The sequence below is a fragment of the Chlorocebus sabaeus genome, chromosome 2 (assembly GCF_047675955.1).
Source record: "Chlorocebus sabaeus isolate Y175 chromosome 2, mChlSab1.0.hap1, whole genome shotgun sequence".
NCBI lineage: Eukaryota > Metazoa > Chordata > Mammalia > Primates > Cercopithecidae > Chlorocebus > Chlorocebus sabaeus.
This window is the reverse complement of record NC_132905.1, coordinates 32,374,774-32,384,259: the sequence shown is the minus strand read 5'-3', so window position 1 is coordinate 32,384,259 and position 9,486 is coordinate 32,374,774. Positions and strand designations below refer to the sequence as shown.

The window sequence follows — 9,486 nt, the reverse complement described above, 5'->3', positions numbered from 1 at the left end:
GAACAATATAAATAAGCACAGTTTCAAAAGTTATTAAAAAGAAGAGGCAATGAGAGAGACATTTGAGGAAGTTATAGAGGAAGAAAAGGAACAATCACTGAGGGAACTGGTGAGACCAAATGTGCTGAGGCTGAAATGGCCTTGGTGTGCTTGGGAGAGAGTGAGTATATGAATCTGGCTGCAGAAATTAGGAGTGGGGTAATATTACTAGAATTATTAGGAAAGTCAGTTGAGAACAGAATGTCAAGAGTCTTAAATGCTGGCTAATAAGCATCTTTGAACGTTACTTGAGCAAGAAAGTGATGCAGTAAGGTCCTATTTAATTGACAGCTGATTACAGAATGGACTGGCAGGGGAGTGTCTAGAAGTAATATCAATTGCAAATCATCCAAATCAGAGCTTAAAAGAGCCTCACCTGCAGATACCATGGCATATATGAAGAAAAAGAGACACACAGAGAGAAGTAAGGAGACAATAGTTGACACGTCTGAGTTAAGGCCAAGTTGGTGCAAAAGTAATCGCGGTTTTGGGCTGTGAATTTTAAATCATTATAGCCAGGCTCAAACACATTTTTATTAGTCAAAATAGGAACTACTACAATCAACACATTTTTGCCAATGATAAATAAGTTTGTTTACTCCTGTAGCGTAAATATCTGTGCCTGGGGATTTGAACTCTTGGAAAGCATTTCTTGCATTTTGCTGGTTGTAGATGCGTTTTCCCCGCGAAAAGTTGTTGAGATGCTTGAAGAACTGGTAGTTGGTTGGCAAAAGGTCACGTGAATATGGTAGATGAGGCAAAACTTGGTAGCCCAATTCGTTCAACTTTTGAAGCATTTGTTGTGCGATATGCAGCTGGGCATTGTTGTGAGGAACTGGGCCCTTCCTGTTGATCAACGCCAGCTGCAGGCCTTGCAGGTTTGGGTGCATCTCATTAATTTGCTGAGCATAACTTTTCAGATGTAATGGTTTCACCAGGATTCAGAAAGCTGTAGTAGATCATACTGGCAGCAGGCTATCAAATAGTGGCCATGACCTTTTTTTAGTGCGAGTTTGGCTTTGGGAAGTGCTTTGGAGCTTTTTCTAGGTCCAACCACTGAGCTGGTTGTTGCAGGTTGTCCTATAAAATCCACTTTTCATCATGTGTCACAATTCCTACTAAGAAATGATTAATGAGACTGGGCGTGGTGGCTCATGTCTGTACTTTGGGAGGCCAAGTGGGTGGATCACCTGAGATCAGGAGTTCGAGACCAGCCTGGTCAACATGGTGAAACCCTGTCTCTACTAAAAATACGAAAATTAGCCGGGTGTGGTGGTGGGCACCTGTAATCTCAGCTACTCAGGAGTCTGAGGCAGGAGAATTGCTTGAACCCGGCAAGCAGAGGTTGCAGTGAGCTGAGATCATGCCACTGCTCTCCAGCCTGGGCAACAGAGCGAGACTCTGTCTCACCATCATTCTTAGCAAACTATCACAAGAACAGAAAACCAAACACCGCATGTTCTCACTCATAGGCGGGAACTGAACAATGAGATCACTTGGACTCGGGAAGGGGAACATCACACACCGGGGCCTATCATGGGGAGGGGGGAGGGGGGAGGGATTGCATTGGGAGTTATACCTGATGTAAATGACGAGTTGATGGGTGCAGCACACCAACATGGCACAAGTATACATATGTAGCAAACCTGCACGTTGTGCACATGTACCCTACAACTTGAAGTTTAATAATAATAAATAAATTTAAAAAAAAAAAAAAAAAAGAAAAAGACAAAGAAGTGGTTCGTTGTTGCGTAGAGTAAGAGAAGACGACACTTCAAAACAACATTTTTTTTTTTTGAATTTCGCTTAGCTCATGAGGCACCCACTTATCAAGCTTTTTCACCTTTCCAATTGACTTCAAATGTTGAATGACCATAGGATGGGTGACGCTGAGTTCTTCGGCAACTTCTCGTGTAGTTGTAAAAGGATCAGCGTTGATGATTGCTCTCAATTGGTGCTTGTCACTTTCTGATGGCTGGCTACTATGCTCCTCATCTTCAAGGCTCTCTTCTTTGGAAAACTTTTTGAACCACCACTGCACTATACATTTGTTAGCAGTTCCTGGGCCAAATGTGTTGTTGGTGTTGTAAGTTGTCTCCTCTGCCTTATGACCCATTTTGAACTCGAATAAGAAAATCGCTCAAATTTGCTTTTTGTCTTAAACATAATTTCCATAGTCTAAAACAAACATAAAGCAAAAAGCAAGTAATGTCATTATAAAAAAAAAGTGAGAAATGCTCATTAAAATGATGTATAACATAACCACATTTTAAAAAGAATTCCAATATCAAACAGCTAATTTCAACAATGCAAAAACTGAAATTACTTTTGCCCCAAGCTGATAACGGGCAAAAAAGGAGAGAGAATCATAGATAACTCTATGGAGTTTGCAAACCTGGCTGAGCTGATTTTAGTAATGGCAGATGATGAGTTAGACTTAGTAAATTAGAACATCCTTTTTGTCAACATTATTGGAAAATACTTTTTAAAAATGTAAAATTATTTGGTTTAATTACAAATATTTAAAGAGTTGTGTGCCAGGCAAGAGTGCTTCAAATATGATGAATCAGAGCCTCAAGGTTTATAAACAGATTTTTACAAATAAGATGTTTTGGGAAGCTTCACACTATTTTAGAATACCTTAAAAGAAGAGAATTTGATTGTATATTTGAATGATTCCTCCAAAGCGTTCCAACAGAATGGGATAACTGTCCAAAACAACTTTCTGTAAAGTTCTTTATGTTTGTCAAATATGATTTCCACTAGTCCCATGTGACTTTTGAGCACTGGAAATGTGTCTAGTGCAACTGAGAAACTGGATTTTACATTTAACTTAAATGCAAATTTCAATAGCCTCTCATGACCAGTGGCTACCATATTGGACAGTGCAATGCTAAAGGATTTCTAAGCCAGCATGTTTGACAATATGTGGCTGTCCTTTTAGTTCAGGGAAGATGTTTGCTTTAGCATGTGTGATTGAAATTCAAATTTAACTTGGCAACAAAAATTGCCATTTGAAAATAAATTGTCCATTTACTGACTCAACAAATATTTATTTATTGTCTCTCCTCTTCTAAGGTTAATGTTTGCTGCAGTGGTGGAAACATGGTTGTGGTCCAGCCTTCATGTGGCTCACAGTGAGGGAAGGCATTGAAACAAAATACACACTTGCAAATTGAGATGAGCACCATATAGCAGAATAAAACTCCAGTAAAAGATTATAATGGTGTTCTTACTTAAGTTGGAGATGGTGGGAAAAGTCAACATGTCAGCAGAAACAAGGAATTAGCTAGGAAAGAGTAAAGGTAGGAATGTTTCTAGCAAAGGGTAGTCTTAACCTGTCCAAAAGCATGTTATGTCTAAGGAACTGGAAGAAGGGCTTTATGGCATACATGACTTGTATTTATCTAGGGAAAGAAAGTAGAGTCTATCTTAGGTTAAAATGTGGTGTCTGTGAACTATTTCTTCAAAATGTGCAGCTTTACACATTTCTAACTATCCTTAGATATACGGTGGCATTTTATTCTCTTCTTTCTCTTGCAAAAACAGGAAAGTTCTGAGTAATATACTGAGTATTGTTCTCAATCTTCCATAACCTGTCTGTTATGGAATTACATGCTCAGTCCCTATGTCATGGGACATTGTACTATTTCCCCCTAGAATATCTAGAGTGTATTTCTCTGCTCCATTGTTACAGGGCTTGGCCACACGACTTGTTTTTACTAAAGGAGTGGGAGTCAATATGATGTAAGCCTAGGGTAAAAATGTGCTTACAATATTTGTCTTGACCTCTTCCACTTCTTTTATCCTCCATGAAGAGAACCCATCCTGTTTATATGCTGGTTAACCATGAGGTAAAAACTTAAACTCAGCTGGCAGCCAAAGCTAAACGCAGTGAATCTGAGATGACATCAGATTAACCCCTGCCACCCTACAGACATTAAAGTGAAACAAAAGAAAGATTTGTTAGGAACCACTGAGTTCATCGGATTATTTGTTATGCAGCATAATTACAACAGAAAGCTGACTAATACAGAGAGATGTTCTTTATCTTCAGTGGTTGATTGGCTAATTATCTACCAAAATACAACAGTGCTTGAAGTTTTAGTTTTTCTTTCTTTTTGTTTGTTTACAGAATTTTAGTCGTAGAATGAAGAACTTGAGGCTGAGTGTTTTTTGAGGGTTATTTGAAGCAGAGTGTCTCATACAAGTTTTACTTAGGTGACCTTGATGATTACTTTTATGTAACTATTTTAGAGTGACTTGTGGATAATAAGGAAGGCAGAATACATATGACATGTCTTTCCCATCCTGCAAATGTTCTCATTCATTTAACAAAGTCAGAGGATACACTGGGGAAATATGAATGATATAACTCTTCTCAGATAGCTCTCACAGCCTAGCAGGGGAAATGAGCAATTAAGTAAATTATTAAGATAAAGCATGAGAAATATAAAGATGTAAGGGTACCCTGGGGATCACTCAAAAGTCATTCCTTCAAGACTTTTTTTTTCTTTTCTTAAATAAGTCAGTGTAACTGAATAGTATATCATAAGTGTTTGCAATTATTTTTTTCTAATTATTTTTCCTCCTGAACACAATTTAGCCCCTTTCTTCAGCTCTCAGAAGCTTCAGTATCTTGGTCCTCACTTCCCCATCCTTGAACTCACGCAGGTATTTTTAAGTTGACTGAAACATTTGATGCTACTTCAGTTTATACCTAACAATTTCTATCCATAATTCCCCTTAACTCAAGTCTCATAATGGGATTTTAGGATTTCTACCTCTAGTTATTATTTCTGACAAAGAAATGTGGAACCCATCTTCTTCATTTATAAAAACATCACTGTGATTATATTCCACTGAAAGGATAATTCTTTAATTTTATGTGACATAATTGATCAGGTGTCTGTCTGTGACTCTTTCACATGAGGTTTATAAGTCTTCGCTAATTTACTTCTCTTGTGCCAGCTATTCATAGACTATTCCTTAAGGTTTAGGAGTCTGAACCAAAAGTTTTTTTAAAAGATCTTACATAAACCATTTATAAACTTTGACATAAGTTCTGTTGAAAGGAAATGAAATAAATGCCTAGTAATATCCTACTGAATTGTAGGTTAATCATGGAAGAGGGAAAGTATGTGAGTCAAAGTAATTTCTTAACTATTTTTAGTTTTTGATAAGATCCCCTTGGGGATTTCTTTTGTCTTGTTACCTACATAATTTGGGTGGAACACATAGATCTGGAGAAGCTAGGAAGAAATACCAAAGGCTTGGGTCAGTAATCAGCTTTTTATATGACACCATCTGATTTCCCTGTCTTCTTTAATCATGGTGGGCCCATTCTTTCTTGGAAGTAAAATAAAGTTGAATTTTGCTTTTATACTCAGTATGACAATGTCTGTCTTTTGGCTGGGAGTTTAGATCATCCACACTCAAAGTGATTACCAATATGATTGTATTACAATCTACTATCTTCTTGTTTCTATTTTTCCATATGCTGTTTTTTAGTTTCTTTTTTTTCTTTGTCTTAAGTATTTTTATCATTTCATTTTATATCCTCTATTGACTTGTTATTTACATCTCCTGTTACTTTTTTTTGTGTGTGATTGCCCTGGGGTTAACAACATTCATTTAATTAATCTGAGCCAACCTTCAAGCAATATTATACCACTTCATATGTAGTATGAAGAATACTATATTCCCAATTCATCTTTCTCATGAAGAAATGAAGACATGCTAATATTGCCATATGTTTTACTTTTACATATGCTATAAATGTACATAAATTATCACTATTTCTGCATCAGTTTTCTCATATAGCAATTACAAACAAGAAAAAATTATTTTACCTTCATTTATTTCATTTCAAGTACTTTTTCTTTCTTTGTTTAGGGCTGTTTTAACTGTTATATTACTTCCTCTAATATTTCTTCTAGAGTATTTCTGGTAACAGTGAATTCTCTTAGTTTTTGTCTAAGAAAGTTTTTCTTCCTTCTTCACTTTTGAAAGGTATTTTTTCTGGATTTGGAATTGTAATCAGAACAGGATTTTTGTTTCAGTACTTTACAGATGCCTCTCCCTTGACTTCTTGCTTGCATGGTTTCTGATGAGAAATCTTTATTCTACTGCAGACAATGTGTCTTTTTCCTCTGGCTGCCTTTAATATTTTCTCTTTATATGTAATTCTCAGCAGTTTGAGTATGATTTCCCTAGCATTGTGTTTGTGTATAGGTGTGTGAGTGTGTGTATGTTGATATTTATCTTGCTTGATGTTCTCTGAGCTTATTGAGTCTGTTTTTTGGTGTCTTATGTCAGTTTTGGAAAATACTTAGGCAATAGTTACTCAAAAAATTTAAAAAATCTAAATTTATGATGATCTCAGATTGGCATTTCTCCCAAGTATCTGGTGTTAGCAAACTCAAATATTCTCTGGAAAAATGACATTTTATCAGGTCCATCAGATAAATATTTCCCATTACACAGTTCCTAGGAGCACGAATTTAACACCAAAAATCACCAAATGGATCAGAGAAAAAACTACCATCAGGGAGGTCAGAGGATCATAAGGATAAGAATGAGAACGAGAGACTGTCAAAATGACCAGGCAAAATTTTTCACTGAATTCAACTGAAATATATAATAACTGAAACTGTAAACTTAATGAAATGCTAAACAATATCATAATTGTTGTAGAAAAAGTAAACTAGAATATAAAAATGAATAAGTGACACAGATAAAATGATAGAAAATATACAAAACATAGAAGAAAAGGATTAAATAATGAAAATATCTAATATGCTTATAAATGGATTTCTAGAATAATAAAACAGGAATAATGGAAAAAAGGCAATATTTGAAGAGATAATGACTATTTTCCAGAATCGACATAAGGCATGAATTATCAGTTTCACAAAGCCCAATGAATCTCAAGCAGAATAAATAGAAGGCAACCTATACTTAGACACATTATTATAAAACTGCAAGACCAAAGACAAGAAAATTATTTTAAAAGCAGCCAAGGAAAAAGGTGAAACTACTTACAAATGCCAAAAATAAGGTTACAAACTAACTTTTGACAGCAGCAATACGAAACAGAAAACCCTAGAATGATATCTTCAACTTTCTGGGAGAAAATTACTGCCAGTCTAAAACTGAACATTCTATAAACCCATCTGTGTAGGACAAAGAAAAAATCAATATAAAAATATGTTATTTATACATTTCAATTAAAGTTTCTAAAATATGCATTTCAGGAAAAGTAAAAATCTCAAATAGAAGCTCTTTTGATGCAAACAGCTGCACACCAAAAATATGGTACATGTTTATCTAAATAAATACATACATACATAAATAAATACATAAATAAATAATCTATATGTTAGAAAAATAAGATAAAGCTAAAATAGTGAATAAGAAACATGAAAAGAGAAATAAGTGGCAAATAATTCTAAGGCACTGTTTTGGTCTCATGGATAAATATATTGATTAACTATATTATATTGAATTAAATTTCCTTATTCGGTATTTAGGGCAATCCCTAAACAGAAAAAGTAATAGGGGAAAAAATCCAATGGTGAAAAATTAATAGTAAAGAAGGTAAGAAAAGAAAGGGGAAAATGAAAACATAAAAGCACAAAATAAGATAGTAGTAATAAATCCAAATATACTAGTAATTAAATAAATGGTTTTAGCCAATTCAAAAATAATCGTCTGAACTGGGCATGTTGACACATGTCAGTAGTCCCAGCTATTTGGAAGGTTAAAGTGGGAGAATTGCTTGGGCCACGGCATTCACCTGGGCAACATAGCAAGACCTAGATTCTCTAAAAATATATGTGTAGAAAACAGAACCCAGAAATATATTGCCTCCATATTACGTAATTACAATTTAAGAGCATAGGAAGTTTAAAAAAGGGGATGTAAGATGTACGAGGCAGACACTAAACAAAATCAACTGTGAGTATGGCAACAGAAGAAAAATAAATAAATGGTGCAAAGATTGGAAAGGAAGAACCAAATATACCATTGTCCACAGAGGCTATGATTGTCTACTGGAAAATCCACAAGAAACAATAGGAAAATGATTAGAATTAATAAGAGCTTAACAAAGATGCTGGACACCAAATTAATGTATAAAGTAATTGACATTTCTGTATATTAACAGAAAATAGAACATAAAATTCAAAAGGTGACTTTTATCATAGTAATTCTGTCCTATGTATGTGTATATATCTCTTTATCTCTCAATCATTCTGTCTATCTCTACTATCTATTCTGGATGATAGATGATATCATATAGGATAGTTGGAATTAAATCTAAATTCAGTAAGGAACCTTTTGAAGAAAAGTATACAATTTTTTGAAAGACATTAAAGAAAAACTATGTAGAGAATATACTATGTTTGTGGAAGGGAAATTTTGATATTTTAAAGATATCAAGTCTTCCCCAAATAATCTACAGATCCTGTACTGTTCCAATGAAAACACAGCAAGCTATTTTGCAGAGCTTTACAAGCTGTTTCTAAACTTTGTATGGAAGAGCAAAAGGTTAAGAATAGCCAAGAGACTCCTAAAGAATATAAGTAAAGTGTGCGTGGATGGGGGTAGTGGGGTGGGGTGAGGACTTACCCTTTAAAATATCAAGATTTATTGTAGAACTACTTAATTTAGACACAGTGGTATGGTACAAGGATAAACAAGGAGAAAAACAAGAAGAGAACGGGGAAGAATTCATATAAAGTCCTATAATAACAGAGCTGTCAATGGATATCAGTGAGAATGGAATGAATTATTCACTGAGGCAATCAGCTATCCATAAGGAAAAAGAAAAAGAAGTTGTATCCTTAACCTCACACCATGAAAAATTGCTTGTTTTATAGCTTCTACTACTTCTGAGAGGCTTTCTCCTTCACAATGACCAATGGGACAATGACAAATATCTTTACTTTTATCTAAGATAAGAGGTTTTCCTAGAGAGTCATAGTGGAAGCATGCTAAATAAACTGAAGCTACTAAAGAGTAGCAAGTTGATTCAGCAGTTCAGCAGTTGGTTGTCACATAAAGGGCATTTACAAATACAAGATTCAATTCCCTGGTGATTGTAATATTTTGGAATGCTAGTCACTTCTAAGTACATGTCCTTTCCTTTAAGGAAACCTTAAGTGGTGATGTTGCTGGTTCACCAAGTGAATTCTGGCAAGTCTTACAAGTATATTTGTAAACTGTAATTATATTATTAAGTGTGAAGCTGTACAATTCGCTGCTTTGAAAATAATACTTAGGTAAAAAGCTATCCTCTCTTCTTCTACTAAGTATTGACTGGAATTGGAGGAGTGATTTTTTTTTCTTGCCTGGTTGGTGAATTCAAGTGACAAGTTTTGTTTTGTTGGAGGCTGACATTTTCTCAGAGGAGGTAAGAAATTTTTATCTCTGTAAGACCTCAGA

At 35.0% G+C, this 9,486-nt stretch overlaps 1 pseudogene; it reads right to left on the bottom strand.

The window, feature by feature from the left end:
* Nucleotides 1-518: 518 nt before the first annotated feature.
* The window catches only part of LOC140708610 (histone-lysine N-methyltransferase SETMAR-like), a 28,575-nt pseudogene continuing 19,607 nt past the window's right edge, over nt 519-9,486 (bottom strand).